The sequence below is a fragment of the Podarcis melisellensis genome, assembly GCF_964234715.1.
Source record: "Podarcis melisellensis genome assembly, chromosome: 6".
Lineage (NCBI taxonomy): Eukaryota > Metazoa > Chordata > Lepidosauria > Squamata > Lacertidae > Podarcis > Podarcis melisellensis.
This window is the reverse complement of record NC_138538.1, coordinates 54,230,728-54,257,618: the sequence shown is the minus strand read 5'-3', so window position 1 is coordinate 54,257,618 and position 26,891 is coordinate 54,230,728. Positions and strand designations below refer to the sequence as shown.

The following is a 26,891-nucleotide window of genomic DNA, read 5'->3' as shown; positions in this document are numbered from 1 at the left end:
TTAGGATTTATTTAAATATCATTTCAGTCTTTTCAGAGCTATAAATTCACTGCTCTGTAATAGTCTATAAGCATAATTGTTACTGTAAATTAAATTAGCTTTTTACGAAAATACCGTGCGTGTTTATGTTTTGTTTCTTTTTTCAAAGCCAAAAAGTGTTTCAGGCTTGTCGAGTTTCCCGGAGTGTGGAGTTATAGAGAGTCGAGTTTTCGGGGTTCTAATGTTGATCATATGACTCTAAAATACTTTTTAAAAACTTAAAAACTCACTAATTTTCATCTAAAATTTAGAAAACTTCCTGGGGCAGGACCCCGGTATGGGCCCCCCCAATATTTTTTATAAGTCGGCGCCCCTGGCCAGCATGGCCAGTGGTCAGAGATGACGGGAGTTGTAGTTCAAGAATATCTGGGAACTCAAGGTTGTGAGATGCTTCTCTATGGCTTGAATTATTAAACTGTAAAATTTTCATCATATCACACAAGATTCCAGATTCTATTTTAAATTCTACATGTTGTTACTGCTGTAACACACTATAAACGTTTGCATACACGATGACCACTATCTTAAATAAAGCTGAATACATTTTTGCATTTGCAGGTGTTGTTATTCCAAGAAGACAGTGGCTATGAGACATGGTGGCCCCTTTGTGTTTCAGCTGCCATGTTGTGGGTGGACAACACTCTCATTTTGCAATGCCACATCTCACAAGTTGCACCAGTGTAGAGAGAATCAAAGTCCCCACCCCCACCCTGGCATAAAGAAAACTATTCAGCCCATACAGACCACTGTACAGTGGTACCTCGGGTTACATACGCTTCAGGTTACAGACTCTGCTAACCCAGAAATAGTGCTTCAGGTTAAGAACTTTGCTTCAGGATGAGAACAGAAATAGTGCTCTGGCGGCACAGAGGCAGTGAGTGCTTCAGGTTAAGAACAGTTTCAGGTTAAGTACGGACCTCCGGAACGAATTAAATACTTAACCCGAGGTACCACTGTACATGAATGGCATACTGTATGGTAATAGCTTTCATGTGGAGTGATCTGAGAAATCCGAAGTGTGTGCTCATATGTTTTAGTTACTGGCTGCAAACTGTGTTGAGTACCTTGCGGCAGAAAAACAGGATATACATAGAAACATAAACTATATACATTTAAAATGTCTCTCATGTGATGATTGTAATGTGGGTATGTGACCATATGTACTCTTTATGCCTGATGAGTTAGTTTCCTACGCTTTTGATGGCTGCTGCTTCTGCATGAGGTTGTGCTAGTATTATTAAAACTCTCTTGGCTTCTGTACAAATTACTCCGATGTTTCACTTGAGGAGGAGCCCCCTCTTTTGCTTTGAATTTAATTTTACACAGGATTTCAGTGGCAATTCTAATCTATATCCATATATCCCCATCACTTTGAACCTTGTGTACCAAGACCAGGTAAGAGCTAGTTGAGAGCTGCAATTTGTCTGCTGCAGCCAGGTACTATGCCTCTTAAAATACGCTTTCGGGCCTCCCCTGCCCCCATCCGCAAACACCTTATTTTGCTTCTGAGCCAGATATCTATGCAAGCAAAAGCTACAGCTTCATGACTGATAGAAAAAGTGGCAAAGATTAATAAACTTCATGGATGGCTTGCAGTATATCAAAAGAAAAATGTATACAGAACTGCACCCATATTTTATCGTTGTTTGAAGGTATCCTTTCCTTAAAATGGTTACAAATGATGTAATTTGCACCATTACTGCTGAAACTGCTGCTCCAGATATGTTTCTTGTGCATTAGATTTTTGAAACTGGCATATCAGGAATTTTGTTATTATCATTCTCAGGTAATACTAAGCATCAGTCACATCACAGTAAGGTATTGATAAAAATTGGAACCTGAAAATAGAATGTGGGGTTCTGCTTTGCTGGCTTTGATGGTAGATGTAGCGTCTCTCCGACAGATTATATAGTCAATTTTACTGCGCTGGATTAGATGATTCAGTCACTCACAGCCACAGGCTTAATAGCATTTCTGTGGTGAAGGCAAACAATAACTGTTTTGAACTGGCGCTGGTAACATATATTAAAAAGCTCTGACATTTTTATCCTAAGAGGACTTATTAATAATTTAATGCATATTTCATACAAAATGGACAATGGCTATGAAAATGCTTTCCCCACCAGTGATTGTATTTTGATTACATGCCATGTCATGGTTGACTTGAATAATATTTGGTTACGTTGTTTCTTCTGGATTTTAGCTTTAAAAATACTGCATCTTTTAGTTACATATAAGGGACCCAATATAAAACAATATAAACTTCAATAGCTAAGGACGGCACACCAATAAAGGATAGCGGAGGTGCAATAAAACAAGGATTATTTAAGATGCCTGAACACCTTTGCAGTATGACTTGACAGAAGCCCTGGGCTCTTCAGCAAAGCTGTGAAGATCTGAAGGTAGCTAGTGCAAGGGTGGGGAAACTGGGATCCTCTCGATGTTGCTAAACTACATTTTTCATCACCCATGACCATTTGCCAGGTTGTCTGGGGCTGATGGGAGTTGGAGTCCGTTAACTTCTGGAGAATGACAAAGTTTCCATTTCTGAACCAGTTTTTTTTCAAGTAAACATTCCACACCAGCAACAGAAGGCATGGTTTCTGCCTTTTCCCTCAACTCTCGATCTCTTGCTCCGCTTGCTATTGCTGTAAGAAGACCCAGCGATTATGTTGTCAAACTGGTTACCATTTTGCATATTCTGCCTTGCCCCTGACTTAGCATCATTACAGGGCACTGTGAGGAAAAAAATGGTGGCCATCATGGGAGCCAACTCCTAGGGGCCATGGGGGCTTCAGTCCCCACAACAAGATATTTGAGGGGGCAGGGCCCCCACAAAGTTGATGGGCATTCCTATTTAAACGGTGTGTGTGCACTGCGTCATGAGATCGATTATGTGGGGCTGGGCTTACCTGGTCCCCCCCAATATTTTATTCAAGTTGGCACCCCTTGTGGCAATCACCGAAGTGAGCAGGCCAGGGGGAGGCAAAAATATTTTATTTTTTCAGCATTTGATGGCACACCATAAAATGAAACTCTCTGGACAACTTACAATCAAACAAACAATGCTACTTAAATGTAGCAGAAACAAACAAAACCAAATGAAAATACTTTGCAAAATGATCTTTTTTTCAGATGTGGGGTATAAAATTCTCAGAAATAGTATAAGAAAATATCTTCTCTGGCAAATTTCAGCTCAGTTCTAATCGGAGCATTCATTTATGATCATTTTAAGAATAGCACAAGATGCATAACTGAGAAAAGGCAAGAATATTCAATAGAAATAGTAGTATAGCGAAACCCTACCCTTTCCCTCACCACAACCAACCAACCAACCAACCAACCAACCAACCAATAATGCCAGCCATAGTTGTTAAAGAGCATTGAAGCCAGGACTGGGGAACTTGCGGCCCTCCCAAAGTTCATTGGACTCCAACTTCATCATCTCCAGCTAGCATAGCCAATGGTCAGGGATGATTGAAGTTGTAGTCCAGCTACAACTTGGGAGCCACAGATTCCTTATCCCTGATCTAAGCAAACACAAAAAGCAAAGGATGCTATGTAGGTTCTTAAGAAAAACAAAAAATCTATTATTGGGTCATGCCTTTGTTTGATGTCACAAAGTAGTAAGCAAGCTTTTGAGTTCTCTAGAAAAATTCCTCATGTTGGATGCTTAGCAACTGTGTGGGCAGAGGTGAAAATGGTTTGATATTGAAACTATAGCTTTTTTGTTTTTTTTGTTACAGTCCTAAAATGAAGTGTACAAGAGAATAGCAAACCTGATTGGGTGAAACTTTAGTAGGTCATATGCAGATTCCAGGTTTCATCTAGCATTTATGATACAGAGAAATATGGTCATTTTTATATTGATAAATCTGGAGATTAACTTATTAGGTGGTGAATTAGTTTTTAAAAAGTCAGTGCAAGCCAAATTGGATAGCATTACCTAATGGATGGGGAAACTATAACCATAGCGTTGCCATATTTCAAAAAGTAAAATTTCTGACACCCATTTTTACACCCCCAAACCAGGACATGTTAGGAATTTTCCTGACGTATGGCAAGCCTACTATAACCATCAGAAAACAAAGCCCATTTTCAAATGGCAAAAATTAATTTTCCTCCGGTTAGCAAAATTTATCTGCCCACAATCACCTGTAAAAGGTTGTATATTATGTAACTGCCAGGAAGTTGGTCATAGATTAGGAGATTTGAATGTTCATTTTAGATTATATTGCACTGCAATGTTTGATTAAGAGTATGCAAGTGCTTACATGGTACAAGTTGAATTTTACTACAAAGCAGTATTGTTAAATACAGCTAGAGCCAAACGTAATATGATTGCATTCCGAAGTAATTCTGTACTCAGTGCATATAACAAGAGTTTAAAAATTGACTGTAAAACACATTTAGCTACATTTTAATTAATGCCAGTCTGCATAACACTAAGCAGTACTTGCTATGGTTTATACTGGCCAAAGAATGAAAGCAAATTGGTGCACATAAAAAATACCCTGTTTTGCTTTGGGAGCAGGAAGGTAAGAGTACTGGAAAAAAAATCTTTTAAATTAATTGCACTCTTCACATATCAGCCTCTGTTTGAAGAGTGGAATACACATTTAAATAGGAGATTTTTAAAATACCTTGTTATGAAGGCTCTTCTATGGTTAAGAAATATGCATAGATACTCCTAGAGGAGTTGGTGGTGATCAAATGTAGTTTGTATGTGTAGCTTGCCTAATGAGACTAGTGCTTGTAGGATCCATTTCAAAATTGTCCCCCTTTTCCTGAAGGCCTTTCTGGGTTTTAATTACAATATCACATATTTAGAAATTGAGTTTGTAAGAGCTGAAACACTTGGAGTGAAACATTTTTTGTGGCATACAACTGTTTCCTTGAATGATAATGAATGTGTTGTATATAATTTTTTTAAGTGTCTTAATCTTACACTTTCTTACACTTGCATTCATACCTTGTAGGGGGTATAATCAAACTTTATGAAAACTGGGATAATTTAAAAGAATACATACAGCTTTCTACTCTCCACCTCTGTTTTTATACATTAAGCCTTTTTAATGAATTCCCATGGCATTTGTAGCTCTATAAAAATAAACCTTTCAATTTTTCCATACAAAGATATTTAATATAATGGCCTCAAAGTATATAATATACTTAACATTAAGAGAACTCTTACTGTAAACTGTCATCATAGAACTGTATGCCAAGAACCCAGCTGGGCTCTGTTCCAGAGTAGACAAACTGGAAATAATGTTAGCAGGACAGGAGTAAGATAATTTAGGCATTTTGGTGGGGAGCACTTTGGTTAGGGGCTTGATGCATATAGTTGTGTTGAATTGTCAGAGCCCTGAGTAAAATTTGTGAGGCTCATGGGAAACTTGAGAAGATCTAGCTATTAAACACTTCTCAGTGCAGTTTACGGAGACATCTACAGTCTGCAACTGTATTCATTTTAGATGCAAAAGAATTATGTTAGTAAAGGAACCTGCTGAGAATCACTTCCTGAGTCCCTCCAAATTGTGCCAGATGACAGCAGTTCACCTTTCTTCTCACTGCTTTGGCTCAAAGAGGAACCAGTCTGGTGGTAGCAAGGGAGCTGCTGTGGCTACATTTGCTCACTAGCTTACTGCAGAAGCAACTTGCCTTGTAGGGTGGAATCACCACAATAGTCTCCTGGCAACAGGGTCGCTGCCCCTTACAGACAGTGGGGGTGGAGCTGCACATGGAGCTGGACTGGCTCACCCACATAGCCCTGATCTTACCCCTCCCAGTATGTGGCTGCAACACTGCTGAAGGGAAGCTATTGCTATGGCTCTGCCATACTGGCCAAGTCCCTCTTGACTCACCCTCTAGCATTTGTTTCCCATTGCATGGCAGTTTCTGCTATGATGGAGCCAAAAGTTTTTTTCCAGAACTTTTTTTAATTGAAGTTGGGAGCTTCACAAAACTGCTCCTCACAAGTCTTTTTCAGCAGCTACCACTCAAATGTGTGCACTCCCAAGTACTGTCTGTGCTGTGTTTTTTTTTTCTTTTGAGACCCCCGAGTAAGGGCAGGAAGCACTGCTCTCAACTGGATTTAACCTCACAATGATGGCTCCCACCAGCAACCAAGGGTTTTCTTTCTTTACTTTCATTCCTTTTATGGTTCTCCCTTTCTAAATCACTGTATCCCCAACTCTGCATTTAGTAAACAAGGTGGTGTTTTGGCATGGTGGGTTTTAGATCGTCCCTAGTTCGTGCTCATCCTCCTTGCTTCTGCTATCCCATTGACTCTAGGAGGTGGAAGCAGGCAGATAAAGCAGCAATGATAGCAATTGCTTCTACTCCTCAGTGCCACTAGTGTGGGTCCAAGGAGCAAGTAAGTAAATGTAGGAAGCTGCCTTATACTGACTCAGACTTGGTCCCTATAGCTCAGTATTGCCTGCACTGACTAGCCATGACTCTCCAAGGTTTCAGACAGGGTTCTCCCTCTGCCCTACCTCGAGATGCCAGGGATTGAATCTGGGACCTTCTGAGTGCAAGGTAGATGCTCTACCAATGAACCCTTCCACGTAAAGTGGAAATGGTGAAGTGGAGCAGGAGCAGCAATCACTGCCAACATAGGAGAGAAGACCATCTCACCCATTCACTTGCCCCAGTATGTGTAACAGTGTATGTTCAGGATCTACAATAACCTGAAATTGGGCCTGTCATTTTGCTAGTCAAGTTTATCACAGAGTTTATGAATATATGACATTTCAGAGCTGGGAGCCAACGAAATAGACCCAAAGAGTCGCCTGAATATATGTCACCTTAACAATTATATAGCAGTCCCTTCTGCTATTATTATTACAATTTCTCTGAGGAGGAGAGCTGACCTTGCATAGCTAGGGAATAATTTCAGATTCAGGATGTCAAGTGTAGTAAATTCCACACAGGTGATTTTGGTTCAAAGACTTAAAGCACTGATGTGAGTTTTCCAAGTCCCCATAGTAGTTCTCTGTCAGAAGTGATCTGGTGATTGCTGCTAACCCATCATACAGTATTTCTCAGTCTGGAATCAGTGTAAAATTTATGTCCAGTTACTTCCTAGTGATATCCAGATGCAAAAAATAATAGACACTCAGATGTGATTCATTTTCTCTACATCCCTACATGAATTTAAAAACACTTTCATAATAAAGTTGAACTAATGCTGTTAGGCAGCTCTGCGATTCTCATCTTCTCTGCTTCCTTCTTCCTGTTATCCTTTATGCTGCATTGGCAAGGTTACACTTGCATATAAAAGGACAAATTCTCACCTTGACAGCACAGTACCAACTGAGGGATGCTTGAGGAATTGGATCTTTGCAAATTCCTATATGAAATAAGACCTGACCCACAGCTTTTGGACTACTGTGCAGTTCAGACCACAGCTATTCACTGTTTTTCACAGTTCTCTTTGAATATTTATAAACCATCAAAACTTGCAAATTACCATAGTGTTGTACGACAACAGATAAAAACAGTTTTCCAAAGAAAAATATAAGATTGTCAACTTATCCTTCTGGTAAAGCCTGTAGAAAATAGGAGAGTTTTAAAACATCCAGCAAAATTTGTGAAATGGTGGGGCCTATCTAATTTCAAGGGGCAGCATGTTCCACAAGGCAGATAACACGGCAATACAGTTCTCAGCAGTTTAAACATCAAAATACATATCTAAAATACATCTTTTGAGCGAGAATATACATTTAAATATATATTGGCAGGGTGGTGGGTTTTTTTAAAATCACAGATCAGTACTGAATGGTTGCAACTGCTCTACCAGCTAGAACTAATAAAAGGTGCTTCTAGCCACTGGGGGCACCTGACCGTCCAGTGACAAATTTGGACCCTTAGGCTGCATACCTGCTGCTTTACTAGAAGTGAAACTTCTTTAAAAGTTCTTTAGGCTTCTTTATGAGTAGCCGTACCACCACTTATTTCAGGGTGGAAGGGTCCACCCCCTCACACAATGAAAAATTAGCCATGCTCAGGACCCAACCAGTCAAAACTCTTCTGCTAGGCTTAATAAGGCCAAATGGGCAGAGATCGATGGGGCATGTGGTGAGCCATAGAGATTCAAGCACCTTATTCACACAATCAGGTTGCATAAACTGAAAGTGATCCCATAGCACATCACAGGCGGTGGCATTAGACGCTGGTGGGGACATCAGTAACAAGGTCTCTCAGTGTGCCGCCAGTTGGTCATAGTGGGTCTTCAAGGGCTCCAGGGGTCATTTCCTCACAGTCAGAATTGAGCAGGTTGCCTTGTCAATTCTACTTGCATGCATACACCTACCTCTTGATTTATTCCTTAAGAAAATATAATCTTTAACTTGGGGACCATGCAAGGGCCTAGAGCCAGGGACCCCTGAATCAGGTTCTCTGAAACCCGTGTCCTTGTCCCTTGCACCCCCAGAAAAAAAACTGTTGGTCAGGCAATGGGAATCCTGCACAACCAGGATCAGTGCCAGGCCTCTAACCAGCAGCCTTTCTACATGTCCTGCACTTTTTGATGAAGCAATTTCTTCCCTCGGAGCTCTCTCCACTCCTGCCTTGTCCCTGTGGACTTCTCATCAGGAGCAACACACACTTTTCCCTCTTGGGCACTGAGGGGGAAGGGATGTTGATGATGTTCTGAAACTCTCAACGGGGCCGGATCCCCACCCCCAGCTTATTCATTAATTACTAGTCCTGAGATGCTTACTTTCTCCCTGCTGAAATATCACTTCAACTCACATTCCGAAACAATAGAACTGCTATGGATGCTTTAATCAGAGTGGTATGGTACAATGAGTATATGCAAAACCTTGTTGCAGTTAGATGAGTTGCGTTTCAGCCTCTCCCTTTTAAAACTTTTCCCAAATATATACCATCTGTTCCACATAGATACATACTGGTTGGATCAAATTAAAAGGCACGCAAAAAAGGAAAATAAAGGTTTCTTCAAGCTGCAGCACTGCTGTATTATGCTGTGAGTATTATCACCAGTTAAGTACTATGAGGGTGAAGGTGAATATAGTGAAGAAAATATCATATAAAAATTCAAATTAAGGGTGAGGAAAGCACTTGAAGCAGGTGTGCTCAACTATGAAATCCAAGCAGGGCTTCTCACAGAGAACAGAATCAAAACAGGCATGGCCCTGGCTTTGGGGAGTAGCAGATTTTAACCCTTCATTCCCCACTGTTGGCCAAATATAAAACTCCCAAAGAAAAAAAAACAGATTAATTATTGTATATAGAGATAAAAATGTAGCTTTCTGTCTTCAAAATGGATTATTTAGGAATGGAAGAGGTAAAAAAATCACAGAATCATAGAACTGTAGAGTCAGAAGGGAGCGATAGAGTAATCTAGTCCAACCCCCAACAATGCAGGGATCTCTTCTAAATCATTCACAGTAGATCGCCATCCTCTGCTTGAAAACCTCCAAGGGAGGAGAGACCATCGCCTTCCATGGGAGTCTGTTCCACTTATAAACAGCTCTTACTGTCAGAAAGTTCTTTCTGATGTTTCATTGGAATCTTCTTTTTGTAACATGAATCCTTTGATTCAGGTCCTATCCTCTGGAGTAGGAGAAGCCAAGCTTACTCCGTCCTCCATGCAACAGCCTTTTAAATATTTGAAGGTGGGCATAATATCTGCTATCGTCTCCTCTTTTCCAGGCTAAACATACCCAACTCTCTCAGCCATTCCTAATAAACCATGATTTCCAGACTCTTTAAATCATCTTGGTCACCCTCCTTTGCACACATTCCTGCTTGTCATTACCATTCTTAAATTGTGGTACCCAGAATTGGGCACAATACTCCACATGTGCTGTGACTAAGGTGGAATAGAGCAGCACTATTATTTCTCTTGATCTGGACACTTATGGTAGTGTCCAGGTCAAGGTAGCTTATGCCTACTTGCACCTCTTTGTGCACCTATTAGTTCTGGCAATGCATTTTGTTAACAGGCAAATCTAATCATAGTTACTATCTCCTTGAGTTTAGAACAAGTACAAAATTCATAATGTAATGTGAGAAAATATCCTAACCTTTAGTTTGAATATGGTAGGATTATTTTAGATTCTACACCTCAGGCATACTTCTTAAGAACATATGCTCCAAAGTATCTTGTTTTCAAGTCGATTTTTTAAGGACCAATCTAAAATAGAGCTTTAGGCATATGAAACATTGTCAAACTAATGGGAGAGGCTATGAATATTGTTACCAAGACACTTAAAACCAGGGTCTACTGGAAAAGCTAAACTTCATTGCAGTTTTCTCTATAAATATGTTGCATGCCATATCTAACTTAGATTCTTCTTCCTGTTAATTTCTGTGCTAATGGAATTCTCCACATATTTCAGTTGGATAAGAAATTCCTGACCTAATATACCATAGGTCTACTGAGAACATAATTTCTCCTTGCCATCTACGTGATTGTATTTTCAGTGGTCTCATCTTGGTTTAGTCCACAGTATCTAAATGCAGGAGAATGGATTGGCAAGGAAATGGAAACATCTGTCAAATTTTTATCTGTGCCTTGAATTATTTTTGTGTTAATCATTCTTCTAATCTTGAGACAGCTTGCTTGAGGCTAAAGTCTTTACCTTTAAAAATTCCATCTGCCTTACTACAGGACTTTTATATCAATTGACATTCTTAGAGAAAAGCACAGTTTTGGAAGATTTTGTCAGGAGCTTCAACAATAAGGAGCTATAATTACATAAATTCAATGTCACTGTATTCTGAGTGATGGGCAGAGCAATTGTAAGCATATTTACTCAGAAGTAAGTTACAGGGATGCAGGTGGTGCTGTGGTCTAAAGTAACCACTAAGCCTAGGGCTTGCTGATCAGAAGGTTGATGGTTCGAATCCCCGTGACGGGGTGAGCTCCCGTTGTTCGGTCCAAGCTCTTGCCAACCTAGCAGTTCGAAAGCACGTGAAGTACAAGTAGATAAATAGGTACCACTCCAGCAGGAAGGTAAATGGTGTTTCCGTGCGCCGTTCTGGTTTGCCAGAAGCAGCTTAGTCATGCTGGCCACATGACCCGGAATCTGTATGCCGGCTCCCTCGGCAAATAAAGTGAGATGAGCGCCGCAACCCCAGAGTCGTCCACGACTGGGCTTAACAGTCAGGGTCCTTTTACCTTTACCTTTAAGTTACATTACATTCAATAGGATTTCTCCACTAGTAAGTGTGCTAAGGATTATTGGCATCCGTCTTTTGGGAGACAAGGGAGGCATGCACATTTTGGGGGTGAAGTCAAACTGTTGAAAGATTGCAATGCCTGCTGTGACTGTAGAGACCAATACGAGAGAGACATGTTTTGTTGCAGGTGGGGCAGATGAAGGCATCTGGTTGTGCTGATGCAGATGCACCATGACATTTTTTCTCTCTGCTCTCCTGGAGAGGAGAGGTCGCCTAGGTGCTGCAAATGCAGTAAGAATTCTAGCCATAATAATTAAATAATTTCCATTCAAGATCAGGAAATATTTAAGCCTGAAGAGAACCTCACCCCCAACTTGTGTATCTGAAGAAGTGTGCATGCACACGAAAGCTCATACCAAGAACTAACTTAGTTGGTCTTTAAGGTGCTACTGGAAGGATTTTTTTTGACTATGGCAGACCAACACGGCTACCTATCTGTAACCCCAACTTGGGAAACACTCATTAAGCCTCCAGTAGTTGGCCATTTGTGAAGTAATACCTCTGAAGCAATTTTTAAAATACTGTATGTTTTATGCAAAACAATAATATATACAGTTGCCACCTTTTGTATCTTTCGAGAAGCATATGCGCACAAAACTGGACATGACTTGAGAAAAGTGTGATTGGAATCTCTGGTGTCAGATACCCTAAACCAGGCTTCCTCAACCCCGGCCCTCCAGATGTTTTTGGCCTACAACTCCCATGGTCCCTAGCTAGCAGGACCAGTGGTCAGGGATGATGGGAGTTGTAGTCCCAAAACATCTGGAGGGCTGAGGTTGAGGAAGCCTGCCCTAAACCATCACTATAACCTAGGATTCAAATGAACTGCAGATCCAGAAGCACCCAATGACTATAGGCTTGGGAGGTATGTCTTTGGGGGTAAACTCCCAATCTACAATGGAAGTATCAAGCTCTTCCAGGTCAAATAGCCAATTGACCACCATTACTTTTGTCTTGTAAAGATTTAGCTTCAGCCAGCTCGCTATGAACATGCATTGGATAAAATACCAGTGCCTGAATCATGAAAAAATAGAAGCACAGTTAAGAGTTATCAGCATTTGGGTAAAAACTAACTGCATAACTTGTAGGAATTTCACAGGCAGTTTGTAGAAGAGAAGGGACAAGGTGGATCTTTTGCGGGACCAAGAGGGAATTTTATAGGAAGATGACAAGCCATTTGGGACCTGCTCGCAATGAACAAGTAGTGTCAAGAGCCATCCAAGAGCCTCAAGCTCCTGCAGTTATAACACCCATACATGAGGAATCAACAACACCAAGAGCAACAAAATGGTTTAGGAAGATTGGTTGGCATTAAAATAAAATAAAATAAGTAAGACAAGACAAGCAGCCAGTAGTGCAGTATCCATTCCATGTCTGAGACACCTGTAGAATTTGATCTTTACAAGTTCTAATATCAACTGATCTGATTTGCACCTCAGGGAATGATTTGCAGGACAGAACTTAAAGTACAATCCTAGCCTAAAGTGCATTGTCTACTCAGAAGTAAGCCCTAATTAATTCAGTGGGCCTTAATCCCAGGTAAGTGTAGGTGGGATTGCAGTCTTAGTTAATCACTGTACTTCTCAGTTGTTCTCATTTATTTCTCAGCTCATAGTCTAAATACAGGGGGATAAAATAATATAAGTATTTTAAGGTGGATTTTCATGCTTTTATGTGTATGTTTTAATAAACAGTAGATTATTACAAAAATGGAACAGAATGAAATCATGGCTGAGCACAAGACTAGTGACACAGACTGAAAAAGGACTGATTCAGCCATGGCTAGGTTGAAAGCTAGACTGGTTGATTTATAGCAGGGATGTCCAACAGGTAGATCACGATCTACTGGTAGATTCCTGTGAGGTTTTGGTAGATAGCGGTCGATCTCTTGCTCCCTTTCCTTAGTGCTCCATCACCCCGCCCTCCATTGTTGTTTGATCTGTTTTCATCCATAGTGATCTTTTTGTGAGTGACTTTACCCCTTTGTCCCTTGCCTTTAACTCCCCCCCAAAAATGGAAGTCCCCCCCAAAGTTTTTTCCCCACCCTACAAAAGCTCAACAACTTTGAGCGGATCCCCCAAAACGGGGGTAGAAAGTAGTTTACAGTCTCTCCCCTGATTTATAGATTATCTATGAATGCCTAAAGCTGCTAGGCAGCCACCTGCTAAACTACTTTGTCCCAAAAAGGAAGTTTGGGAATTGACAATATCTGACTAGGGAATCCATATCCAAGTTCAATTTTAAAAAAATAAAAAAATAAAAAGAACAGAAGCTGAACAAATCATTGGGAGTGTTTTCCTATCAAAATATACAGCCAAATGTCGCTCAATCTTGGCCCTACCTGCTATTTCAAAGAGGAGATGCATTCCATCAGTCAGAGCATATCTCTAAGCAGGAGACAGACTGGAAACCAGGTCCAAATTTCATTCCCTCTTCACAGTGCACAGTATAGAATATTGTAGTTCAGAATAGAAATCAGGTTTTTTTCTTTCTTTCTAGACTTTGGCTAGTTCATAAAATATGTTTTTGAAAGTTAACCCACCTATTGAGTGGCATATGCTGCTTGGGTTTTGAAAGAAGTGCCTATCACTGGAATTGTCACATATATTAGTGTTAGTTGGCATGATGTTCATACATATCTTATTAAGGTATTAGCTTAAAGTCTTTAGATTTCAGGGATATACTTGACAGCCCCCAACTGTTGGACATTCTTGAGGGTTTCACATCAGTGGAGAACATAGTGTTACTTGACAGCTGCATCTGACTAGGAAATTTAAAAGTAGTTTACCGGTACTCTCCTTGCCTCTTTTGTAATGGCCACTGCTGGGTGGCTTTTGTGAATGCCGGGATATATAATTTTCCAGAAAGTCGGCAAATATTTATATTCGTTAACCTGAATGATGCTTAAATGTTTTTCTTTTTCCTCTTTCCCGCTGTTTGACAGCCAAAATCCTAATAAATAACAGTTGGCTATAATGTAAAGCATGAATTGTTGACTTGAAAGTGGTGTGCTGTGCTAAGTTAAGCCTTCTGCCCCACTCTCAATAGTGAAATTTGAATCAAGAATGGAAACATTGTACAGTGGTGCCTCGCAAGACGAAAATAATCCGTTCCACGAGTCTCTTCGTCTAGCGGTTTTTTCGTCTTGCGAAGCAACCCTATTAGCGGCTTAGCGTATTAGTGCTATTAGCGGCTTAGCGGCTATTAAAGGCTTAGCGGCTAAAAGGCTATTAGCGGCTTAGCGGCTTAGAAAAAGGGGGGGAAAGCGAAAAAAATCACAAGACTCGCAAGCCCATAGGGAAATTCGTCTTGCGAAGCGCATCGAAAAACGGAAAACCCTTTCGTCTAGCGGGTTTTTCGTCTTGCGAGGCATTCGTCTTGCGGGGCACCACTGTATATTCCTTCCTTAAAGTTGTAGCTAGTTGGTTGCAGTGTGTCCTCAAATGTCCCAGAGGTCCGCCCCCACAGTTGGAGTCAGTAAGCTCTGGGGCAATCAAAATAACTTTGCTGGTGGACTACTAGAGGTTGCAAGGTAAGCTGCAAAATTAACCTCCTTTGCGGCTTGCACTGTCACATGGTAGGCGCAATTATATTTGCTAACCAGTGTTCTGTTGGCTTTGTCGATGTGAGACTTGCACCATTTATGCTTTAGTCTTCATCTAGCTTGCATCATATCCCAAAGCTCACCAGAATACCAAGGAGCCATTCTCAATCCACAATGCTGGAGAACAGACTGGACGCAATCTTTATCAGTTGCCTGCTTCATCTTGCTATTTCCAAGCAAAACCAGATCAGATCATCAGCTTTCTCTGCTGGAAAATACCCAGAGCATTCAGGAACACATTATTTCCCCTCAATCTCCAAGAGAAGGCTATTCAAATGGGCCCACCACCCTTACAGGGTATTTATTCAGGATGTCTTCCAGCTCATCCTGAAACTGGTCCGTCAATGTAGCCTCACTGAGACATGTAGGTGACACTTATTAATAACATAGTGCCCAGCCTTTAAAACTAGAGAGCCAATAAATTAGAGTGGGGAAGTTTTTATAGAATTCCCAGCTTATGGTGTATCTATTTTTCAGTCTGATATATTGTATGTATTTTAAACATTCCAAGACAGAAAACGTAACACCCAAAGAATTATTTAATTATTCTTACAAACACATGACTATTTCAGAATATCACTAAATCAAATATGCTTGCCATTCAAAAGAGAAAATCTGAAAAGGCTACAGAATTATGTATATAGACATGATTTTTGTTTAACTTAAAGTATGAGGTCTGTTTGAAAGGAAATCCCGATAACAAGGCACCCTAATTGTTTGCATCTTGTGGACTTTAAAAGTGTCAGAGCAATTTAGCCTTTAAAGAACTACATAAAATATTTTATCACATCTTTGCCTCAGTAAGTTTAATAAACTACACAGCCTTCAGGGACTAAGCTCCTTATAAATTAACTGCCTTCAGCTTACTGAACAAGGGCCTTTATCTCCTGTCAGCTTAATTATGTGTTTAATTTTATTTTTAACATTTTTAAAAATGACCCACACAAAGAGAAGCCTAGATTGTTTAATTAAACAAATGAATATAGTTATATCTAGCATGATCAAGGTACTAATTTGCCATAGCTATGTTTTATTCAAAGCTGAAATGCCAACCCACCCTATCCTGTCCTATCCAGTTCATCCAGTCCAGTCCAGAGTGGCTACACCAGTCCATTGTAAAGTTTATCTATGCTCCTTTACAACAGTATGTTAGAATTTTAAATTAATTTCATGGCCTTCTTAATGATAATTATCTGCAGGTTTTCCCATATGACTTTACATTATGTTTTACATATGACTTTACATTTTGGTTATTTCAGATTACCACATCAGTTTAGTGTTATTTTTTTAAAAGGTCCTCATCAAACTTCGTCATAATTTTATTGCATGTTTCTTCCAATAAACACATTTTATGCAATTTTGCCACTATATATTTTAAAAGCGATTTCCTCCCAATAATTGTTATTTTCATTAATACATGTCTTTTAGATACCCATATTTAAACACATATTTTGGTTGGACAATTGCATCACTAAATTCAGATTGCTCTATACTTCCCTTGACACAAGGTAAAGGGACCCCTGACCGTTAGGTTCAGTCGCGGATGACTCTGGGGTTGCAGCGCTTATCTCACTTTATTGGCCGGGGGAGCCGGCGTACAGCTTCCAGTTCATGTGGCCAGCATGACTAAGCCGCTTCTGGTGAACCAGAGCAGCACACGGAAACGCCGTTTTTCTTCCCACTGGAGTGGTACCTATTTATTTACTTGCACTTTGACGTGCTTTTGAACTGCTAGGTTGGCAGGAGCAGGGACCCAGCAATGGGAGCTCACCCCATTGTGGGGATTCGAATCGCTGACCTTCTGATCGGCAAGTCCTAGGCTCTGTGGTTTAGACCACAGCGCCACCCACGTCCCTTGACACAAGGTAGTTTACAGCAAAATAAGGCAATCCAAAAACATGATCCACAATAAGGAAAAATATTAACAAAAGTGCTTAAATAATAAGTGAAATTTAGTGGCACACTGTTACAGGTGTTCTGTCTACGCAAGCATTGCAGCTTGCCAGATGGGATGAATCTCCCCTCTCCTCCAATGTGTGCTGTTCTGCGGGTTCTCCTGATCCCCCTCCCCCGAGACAAATTCTGGAAAAGAGGAGGGAGAAGCCCCATCACACAAGCTGATGTCCTTACATAGGGCTTCTGGTGCTGGTGCTGGTTATGTGATTCCTGCCCAATATAGTTAGTAGTATCAAAACTTAAAAATGACCTCCCATCAACTTCTAATAACCTGATATGAAAGATCTGGGTTTATCCCATGTAGAGCCAGCAGGGCTCTGCTGCTGTGGTGGGACTTCTGCTTCTTCTCCCTTTCCCATTTCTCCCACATCTGTTCCAGACGCTTCCTTAACTCTCCAGAATTGCTTTTGAATGTGTCCAGGTGGCTGAAGGGGAAAGAAGAGGACAAGGGAGCCTTGTTGCATGCACAGAAGTCCATTGTACCAGTGGAACTACAATGCTGGATAGCTCCATTGATTACAGCATAGTGCTGATAATGCCAAGGTTGCATACACCCCAGGTTTTTTACCTAGCATCCAGGTAAAGAGGCTCTTCCATGGAGCCTCACACCAAGCCCTTCATTTAACCCAGGAAACAGCAGGACAACCTCATCTGCTGATCTTAATATATGCGCAAGTTTGTATGAGAGAAGCTGCTTCCTCAGATATTGGGGTGTCAGGTAATTGAGGGCTTTAGACATCAATAGAAACTCATTGAATAAGGCCAGGAAGATAAGTAGCAACCAGTGCAGTGGTTTTAGAATAGGAGTTATAATGTGAACCGAACCTAGTTTATCCCCCATCCCTAATTGTAGACCTGCTAATTGACTGGCTTAGAAAGCCTTACAAGTCCCAAGTAATCTGCTCAGCACTTTTACAACATGTTTAAGGCAAAAAATTATGTACTGAAAGTGAAAGTGTCTGGCAGTCCCAAATAATCTGCTCAGCACTTTCCAGAGGAAAGGGGTATGCAGATATAATAAATAATAGTACTTATGAAGTAACAAAATGGGCATGAGGAGGTCATATGTTGTTGGAATCAAGATCTCATCTACAAATAACTAATTTCATTCCTTTGTCTCTGGTCCAAAGCAGACTGCTTATTGTACTTAAAATATTTATGTGCTTTTGAATTATTAATTTCACCAAGGACATCTGCATTTTTTAGCTACTAAAATAAGTACTTTATCTCAACAGAACAGAGTATTATAATAAATCTATAATGTAAATAATGTTTGACTGAGGAGAGCAGGGATATTGGTGTGAACAAAGACCTCAGTCATTATTCCTTTCTCAGAAAGTGTGTGACTGAAGAATAGAGATCAAACTGCAATTGTTTCAATCCTGCTTCTTTCCTTTTTATCATTATATTATTATCGTCTGTTGTTAAAATAAGGTAGAATATGACTTAGATAATTTCCCCAACGCCCACCTTAGGAAAAGCTGCTGCTGCTGCTGCATCATCATCACTGTTGTCATATTTTCCTCTTTGTTTAAATTAGACTTTTTTTTTGTTTGGTTGCTGAAATTAGACCACCTTCTTTGTCTTTTCCTCTGCGTGGGAGTCTTTGGTTTATGTGACCTTGAAGCTGTCATCCAGCCTTAGTATGCATAGAAAATCTGTAGGTAGCAGCTATTTTATTTCCCAAACAGAAAGATAATCAGAAGCAGTCAAGTGCATAGCATTTAGGCATTCCTTACTAGAGACAGAAGCTAAAAAGAGGCTGATGTCCCCATGAATAAACTAGAGAACAAAAGAATTAAGATTATTCCGAATTGCAGACAATGAAATATATAAACACAAAATAATAAATATGATCAAGTATAAAGCAAATAAGTTCAAAAATATGAAAAATCTAGAATGACTATATAGCCTTTCTTTCTGTCTAATATGGTTGCATATGCGTCCATAGGGATACTGCAGATCCTGTATAATGAAAGATGCAGTTGATTCAATCTGGCTTGGTTTCTTGGGGATATGATGGATTCTCTAAAGTAGTAAACAACTGACAAAAATAAAAGCATCTCATTGGTTTTGAATATATTTGTTCTCAGTGACCACAGAAACTGTGGCGGGATTTTCCTATCAATTGATTTTTGTAACTTTGTGGCTTTGGTACGTTTGGAAATGTTGCCATTTTTCAATCACCCTGAAATAGAATTGGGAATTAATTATAAGAATAGGATATATTGTCTCTGTTTATTGACTTATGAACACACTGATATCATGCGTTTCCATCTTGTATTTTTGGTAGTGGTTAGAATGTTGGACTAGGACCAGGGAGACACAAATTCAAAAATCTTTCTTAGGTGACCTTGAATCAGTCACTATCTCTTAACCCAGCCTACCTTACAGGATTGTTGTGAGAGTACAAATGTGTGAGGAGGGGAGAAGAACCATGTAGCCACCTGAGATAAGGCTTTTGAGGGGCGTGGTGTTTTTTTTAAAAAATAACTTTTATTACATTTATAAATCCTGATTATTATATGTTGATATATTGTTTGCTTTTCAGAGTGATCCTAATTTTTGTTCCCTAGTTGCTTCTTACTATTTATCACCATTATTAATTTATTAATCACCTTCTACATAATTATCTCAAGGTAATATACAATAAAAACAGCAAAAATACAGTTAAAAACATAAAAAGCAGATATATTTAAAACAATAAAAAATAGACACTCGTGGCAAAGACCCATTTATCCAGTAGGAACAAAAATGTCTCCAGTTGTTTCTGGAAAGTGCAGGCCCTGGGTGCCTGTTGTATCTTAAAAGATATGCAGAACACAGAACAGAGACAGCCACCCAGAAAGCCCTACTCCAAGTAGGTTTCTGAGATTTTTGGACCTTAAGGAGAAACTCTCCTGCAGACTACAGTGATTTACTGGCTATATAAGAAACCTGGTTTCTATCCTCTTGGGTTAATTGCTGCTGGAGGCCATGTTGTGTAGAATCATTGTAGACAATAAGTAGTCAATGTGGTATGTATGGTGGATGGTGGAGCTGCCACCCAAACACCAGCATTGCTGACTTTGCTGGGTGGTTTCACCAGCAGAAGAAGTGGTTTGGCTCCATCAGTGCTTCTGGAAAGCCCCAACCTCACTGCCCTCCTACCTCACCCAGGTAATCTGTAGTGACACCTGTGTCAGGACTCAAGAGAACAGCTCTGCCCCACCACTCTACTTGCTACTGATGGTAGAGATTCCTAAAGACAATGGACCTGCTTGTTTCTCAAATTGTAATCATTTGTTTTAAATTATTTTCCTATCTTGCTGCCGTTTTACATTCACTATGCCAACAATGATAATAATAATAATAATAATAATAATAATAATAAAATAATAATAATAATAATAAAATAATAATAATAATAATATAATAATAATAATATCTTTATGAGGGACTGGATTATGGATTTCCAGTAGATGCTTCCTATTTAGAACTCTTCTCACTGCCTTGTTGTTGTTTTTTTCAGTCATTACATTGCTTTCTCTCATTAATTTTATGTTTGATTTACACACGTCAGTATCTTGGGCACCTGTCACAAACTTTATTGCTGGACTGTCTGCCAACAGTTGGACTTATTACCCCTTTCCTTGCAGATGTTCACTGCCTTTACATGACCTTCTCATGGTTGTGCTATATACAAAAGCAAACTCATTCTCTGAGTGTGGATCCTTATGTAGCCAAAAGAGCATCATCCACATACAAAAGAGTGTAAGAAACATTTAGAAAAAGAAAAGAAAACCTGAAGGGGAGGAGAAAAACCAATGGTGACTGAAGATGCTTGGTGGCCATAGGAAAACAACTGGATGTCAGGGAGTTGGAAGAGTAAAGGAAACCGGAAATGTAATAGAATATCTTCAAAAGGGGCATGGCTGGCTTACTGAACCGCTAAACAATAGCACTTTACACTGCAACAGTTTGCTCTGCATCCCCCTTGTTGTATCTATCTAAATTATTTCATTCATCTTGTTTTACCCGCTTTCTACTACTGCCTCAACTCTGGCCCAATTTCATCCACATCTTCTCTTCTTTTTGCTTCCATGCATTTGGGGAGGCTGTCCTAAAGGCCAGTCAGGGACTCAAGAAACCATTTGCATTAGGTTCACTCATGCACTTCAGTTTTGCTACTTTCCCATTGCAGACCAAGGGATTGGGGCTCATCCTCATGGTTATATGGGGAAAATATACTCTGACCTCAACTAGAAACGCTTTAAAAAAGTCTGCCAGGAATATGTGTAATGTCTTCGTGGAAGAAATTTAGCAAAAGTGGTGATTATGATAATTGTTACGCAGGTTTGGGAGATGTTTTTGTTTAAATTGAAAAATGATTTATGTCCTAAATGGATTAGCATATAATGAAACAAATTTAGCTTTCTGTTTAGCATCTACAGTAATTGTGTGTGTGTTTAAAATGTGAATGTCAATATTGTTTGTATAATATCGGACACATCTTAGACCATATTGGTTAGATTTGTCATATCAAGTTATGCTCACGATGTGAAAGAAATAGTAGTTTACTTCTTGCTTGTAGGTAGGAAGCTATATTACTTCCTTTGCTATGCCGCATATTCCCATTCTTTTAGCAATGAGAGACTAATGTTGAAATTCTATTTGTACATATGTGACAGCCAGCCAAATTGAATCCATTGGAGCTTGCTTTTGAGCAAACATGCACAATATCAAGTTGCACTCCTGCCACTTGCTGTTGATTGTAAGTATTTAAGCTCTTTTTACCTGGTTTGAAAACATGTATAAGGAATACATGGAAGATGAACAGAGTCACATGTGTCTGCTGCCCCTGTCTTCCATATGTTGGTCAGTTCCATGTTCACAAAACCAATAAGCCCATGGAAATCAAAAGTAAGGCAAGGATGTTACCTTGTTCTTTCTGCATGCATTCTGTATACATAATTTTACAAGCTGTGAAAAGTTTTGAAGATTCAGATATGAGCACTCAAAAAGTGAGTATTCCTACTGGAATGCTCACAGTTGTGTGAGAAGCACAGATAGGACTGTTAGCCCAAATCCTGGAAGCACCAACAGCCTTTAGGGCACAGAAATGTGAAGGTACCTTTGAGCACCCACAAGCCTAACTAGTAGGGATGGGGCTCTCTGCTATGTGTCTGCCTGTTTGCAGGTCTGCTTGTTGTCATCATGCATGTTCAGTTCCTGTCAATACTTAGTCGGTATAGGTTCGGCCCATATTGGAAATGTTGACCATGAACTTGACTTGTCAAGATTTAGACCATTGAACCAAAAATGTTGATCTCTAGCTCAAAAAAGGCTTGACTGATGTTGACTCTAATGCAAATCATTTGCCCCCAAGGCACACAAGAGCGACACAGAGAAAAATGGTGTGTTTTGAAACTTCTTTCTGTCTACTACTATGCTTTGTCTGTTTGTCCATCTGTTCAGCTGCCTCTTGAGATGTCATTGCCCAGGGGTCAGCAATTTTTTTCAGCAGGGGGCTGGTCCACTGTCGCTCAGATATTGTGGGGGGCCGGACTATATATATATATTTGGGGGGGTGAACGAATCCCTATGCCCCACGAATATGCATTTTAAATAAAAGGACACATCCTACTCATGCAAAAACACCAGGCAGGCCCCACAAATAACCCAGAGATATATTTTAAATAAAAGGACACATTCTACTCATGTAAAAACACACTGATTCCTGGACTGCCCGCTGGCCGGATTTAGAAGGCAATTGGGCTGGATCCAGCCCCCGGGCCTTAGTTTGCCTACCCATGTCATTACCAAACACTGCACATGTGTTTCTGAGGTGGAGGCAGCAGTCACCATTAATGTCTGGATGGCGGCTGTCATTCTGAAACAAGATGGTGGACCAAAACATCATTTTGGCATGACTTTGCCTGGTTGTTTTTTTGGCATAGGTTTGATTACTTCTCAAGATGTTGCCAAACTCTGCTTGAGGGTTCCTGAGGTGGGGGCAGCAATCTTCATTGATGTTTGGTGGGTGCAGGCCAGTTTGATTCAAGATCAAGTGATTCAAAAGTTCCTGGGTGGGAGCAGTCTTCAATGGTGTTTTGATGCTAGCTGCCATTTTGAGCCAAGATCATGACTTTGGCATGGCTTTATCTTATATTTGGTGTGAGGGGTCTAAACTCATAAATTACACTATCCATTTAAAAATCACAATATTTTTTTGCTTTGAACAAATTTCTGGGCCACCCCAGGCACTTACTACTAGTAGTGTATATTCTATAATATGATATGCACTGTACTTGCTTTAACTCTATTAATGTCACCTCCACAAAATAAATAGTATTGCTACCCCATAGTTCCGCCATATCTGCATTGTTATAAACATTTGTTCACCCTCCAGTCCTCTTCACTTCAACCAGCCACCTCCTCAGCACCCACTTCTTTGTTTGCCTGCAGGGCAGAGACAGCCAAACAAGCAGCATTCATTGTTCTTCAACTTAGCCTTCTATTATTTGAAAGGATTACCTAAAGTACCAACTACATCCACTGCCCCATCAACTGCCCATGCCTCATTTCCCCTGTTCAGAGGTGCACACTTAACCCTTTAATTGTTGGATCACTTCTGTAAAAAATATTTTATTGTCTTGGACTGCAACTGTGTCTGGCTGGCTTTCCAAGTCTGCATCCGCCATCTCCTTCCTGCTGCACTGAAAGTGTTCCATCCCACCAGAAATACAATATTTCTAAGCAGATTTAATGTTAGTGTAACGTTTTTAGTTTACCAAGCTGCACTGACAAAACAACTGCTTCCCAAAAACAAAGTGTATTCAGTTATTTCCTCTCTTTTTTTTTTGCTTTGGCAAATGCATCTTGCTGATGGCTGACAGTCACATCAGCAGTGGAGAGAATCTGCATTAAAGGAAACAGAACAGACAGTTTCCAATACACATTGTAATCACGTCAGATCCAGCGGGAACCACAAGAACAATGACAGCAAGTCATGCATAATTGTGAGCTTAGGCTTGGCTATTGAGAACAGCAACAACAGCTTTGGGGTGAAAAGTATATCTGAAGATTGGTATCAAATCATGAGGTATTGTGTGTGTGAGGTATGAAACCAGTTTGTGTATAAGTGTGCAAGCTTTGATGGAGCTTACTCTTCTGCTCACCTGCTAAGTACTCACAAAGGGTGTGAGCTTTTGTGAGTGCTCAGTAATATGCCTGCAAAAACTCAACTATTTGGGGGTCATACATCAGGCAGCTTGCGTATCCATAATGAGAAGGGCTTTAGGGAACCAGAAAGCTTGTTCACCAAGCAAGGAGCATATGAACTTGGCTTTAACTGCTATCTCTATGTTAGTGGGACTCCCTGTGTTCTTATAGACAAATTCCTGGAGCATAAGTACTGGTCATGATGGCTGTATCAGAGCTGGCATGCAGCTAAATGCCAGTTGCTAGGGATCACAAGCTAGAGTGCTACTATATTTACGTCCGACTGTGGGCTCCCATAGGCATCTTGTTGGCCACTTTGAAAACTGAGTTTTAGACATGAAGGCAGGAGAGCTTTGGCTGTTCTTAACACCACCAGTCGACTGCTGTACCACAGTAAAAGGCTGCTTACTATTGTTTACTGTCAAAAAGGCCTTTTGAATAATGAATTTTGGAAAGGACCCTCTTTTTCTTTAAAGGAAGACTGGACCTTCTTTAGATAACAGGGTATGTGAATGGTGCTGAAGGAGAAATTTGGACCCAGGGGTCAACTGCTCCTATTGGCCTTTTGTCATTGTAAAAAAACCCAAAACTTTTAGAAACACCAATAAAAAAAATAGTTACCATCAAATGCAATATTAGCAATGAAACCAGCATACTCTGCACACTATGCTCACACCAAATCTTTTTTTAACATTATAGATTTAACCATCAAAACCTTGTGGGTTTGATGAAGCAAAACTGATAGTCTGAAGTACGTTACCCCTTTTAGATTTGAATTCTTATAAAGACCAAAGGGATTCTGAGCTCCCCATCAATTTCAGAACAGCAAGGCCACCTGAAGCTTCTAATTAACCAATCCTGTTGGGGACTAAATTTGGGAGACGAGGAACCTGCTCAGCAATGGCCTGGGTGGGATATACCAATGTACTGATGCATTTCTGCCGGGCATCTCAAGCATTACTTAAGTTTAACAGATACCAATGTATATTTTCCAGTTGTTAATAAGAACAAGAAGCAAGGAACCTTGGAGCAGTGGGAGTTATTTGTCAGGATCTATTAACAAGAGCTGAGACTTTATAGAGAAATCATTTGAGAAGGAAGCCATTGGTCCCCTGCAGAGAGGCCAATTATAGAACACCACAGCAGCAGCAGAATAACAGGGGAAAAGAACACGGAGTCCAGAATCCATCATTGTTGTTAACATTACGGTTAAGTGTTGCTCCTATTAACAAATGTAAAATACATGTGAGTGTTAAGGGCTGCCAGCAGGGTGCCAAGCACTGGGAGAAAAAAGATGCAATGTCACCTGTATTTTCAAATACATTTTCTCCAAAGTGCAAGTAGAGTTATGCATCAAGTCATGTTAATAGGCAACTATGATGGATTTGTGATAATCTTTGCTGGAATGCACTGTGTACAGCGATCATATTTTTTTTCAGAATTTCAAACAGACTTCCATTGAGTCGTTCCCATTAGCTGAAGGCTTTGTGTCTATGAGATTTCATCTGAAGTTTGCTAGACCTGGTAGTGGATTAGTAGCTCTGTATTTAAAAACATGGAGATGAATATGAGTTGGTTCATATTAGTTGGTTCATATCAAAAGACCCTAGTCTTTTTCTTGGCTTCACTGCTGATTTTATTTTAATGTATTCTGCATAAAGCATTTTTTGGGCCGCATTAAAATAGAAGATGTCCAAAGCGGCATTTAAAATAATAAAAACACATCAAATCCATTAAGGAAGAAAATTTGGTGGATGCGGACAATTTGGATCCCTTCCAATTGGGATTCAGGCCTCATCATGGGACTGAAACTGTCTTGGTCATGCTGGTCGATGATCTCTGGCAGGCTAGGGACAAAGGTGAAATCTGTTTCCTAGTTCTGCTGGATCTCTCAGTGGCTTTTGATAACATCAATCATGACATCCTTCTGGACCATCTAGAGGAGCTGGGAGCACTATTATACAGTGGTTCTGCTCCTTTCTCCTGGGCTGTGTCCAGAAAATGGTGGTGAAGGATGAGTGTTCAGAACCCTGGGCTCTCACTTCAGTGAGATGGGGTGCTTCAGCTTTTCATCCTTTCCCTCATGCTTTTTAACATCTATATGAAGCCGCTGGGAGAGATCATTAGGGGGCTTGGGCTGGGTGTTCATCAGTATGCAGATGAAACCCAGCTCTACTTCTCTTTCAAATCAGGACCAGTGAAGGCGGTGAAGGTCCTGTGTGAGTGTCTGGAGGTGGTTGGAGGATGGATGGCGGCTAACAGATTGAGGTTGAATCCTGACAAGACAGAAGTACTGTTTTGGGGGTACAGGGGGCGGGTGGGTGTGGGGGACTCCCTGTTCCTGAATGGGGCAACTGTGCCCCTGAAGGAGCAGGTGCACAGCCTGAGAGTCATTTTGGACTCACAGCTGTCCATGGAGGTGCAGGTCACTTCCAAGGCAGCTGTCTACCAGCTCCATCTGGTACGCAGGCTGAGACCCTACCTGCCTGCAGACTGTTTTTCCAGAGTGGTGCATGCTCTAGTTATCTCCCGCTTGGACTTATGCAACACACTCTACATGGGGCTACTTTGAAGGTGACCTGGAAACTGTAGCTAACCCAGAATGTGGCAGCTAGACTGGTGAATGGGAGTGACCGCCAAGACCACATAACACTAGTCCTGAAAGACCTACATTGGCTCCCAGTACGTTTCCGAGCACACTTCAAAGTGGTGTTGCTGACCTTTAAAGCCCTAAATGGTCTCAGTCCTGTATACCTGAAGGAGCATCTCAACCCCCACTGAGGTCCAGGGCCAAGGGCCTTCTGGCAGTTCCCTCACTGCGAGAAGTGAGGTTACAGGGAACTAGGCAGAGGGCCTTCTCGGTAGTGGCACCCTC

The 26,891-nt window shown here is 40.5% G+C and overlaps 1 protein-coding gene and 1 long non-coding RNA gene across 3 annotated transcripts in view; one reads left to right on the top strand and one right to left on the bottom strand.

Annotated features, from left to right (window-relative positions):
- LOC309371429 overlaps nt 1-5,669 on the bottom strand; it is a 66,651-nt gene extending 60,982 nt beyond the window's left edge. Inside the window, exons 1-2 of the long non-coding RNA XR_014169104.1 lie at nt 5,599-5,669; nt 1,878-2,013 (exon numbers count right to left, since the gene is read on the bottom strand). This is a non-coding gene — a long non-coding RNA (uncharacterized lncRNA). The remainder of the gene's footprint in view (nt 1-1,877; nt 2,014-5,598) is intronic.
- BEND5 (BEN domain containing 5) overlaps nt 1-26,891 on the top strand; it is a 733,046-nt gene that overhangs the window by 198,353 nt on the left and 507,802 nt on the right. The window lies entirely within an intron of this gene.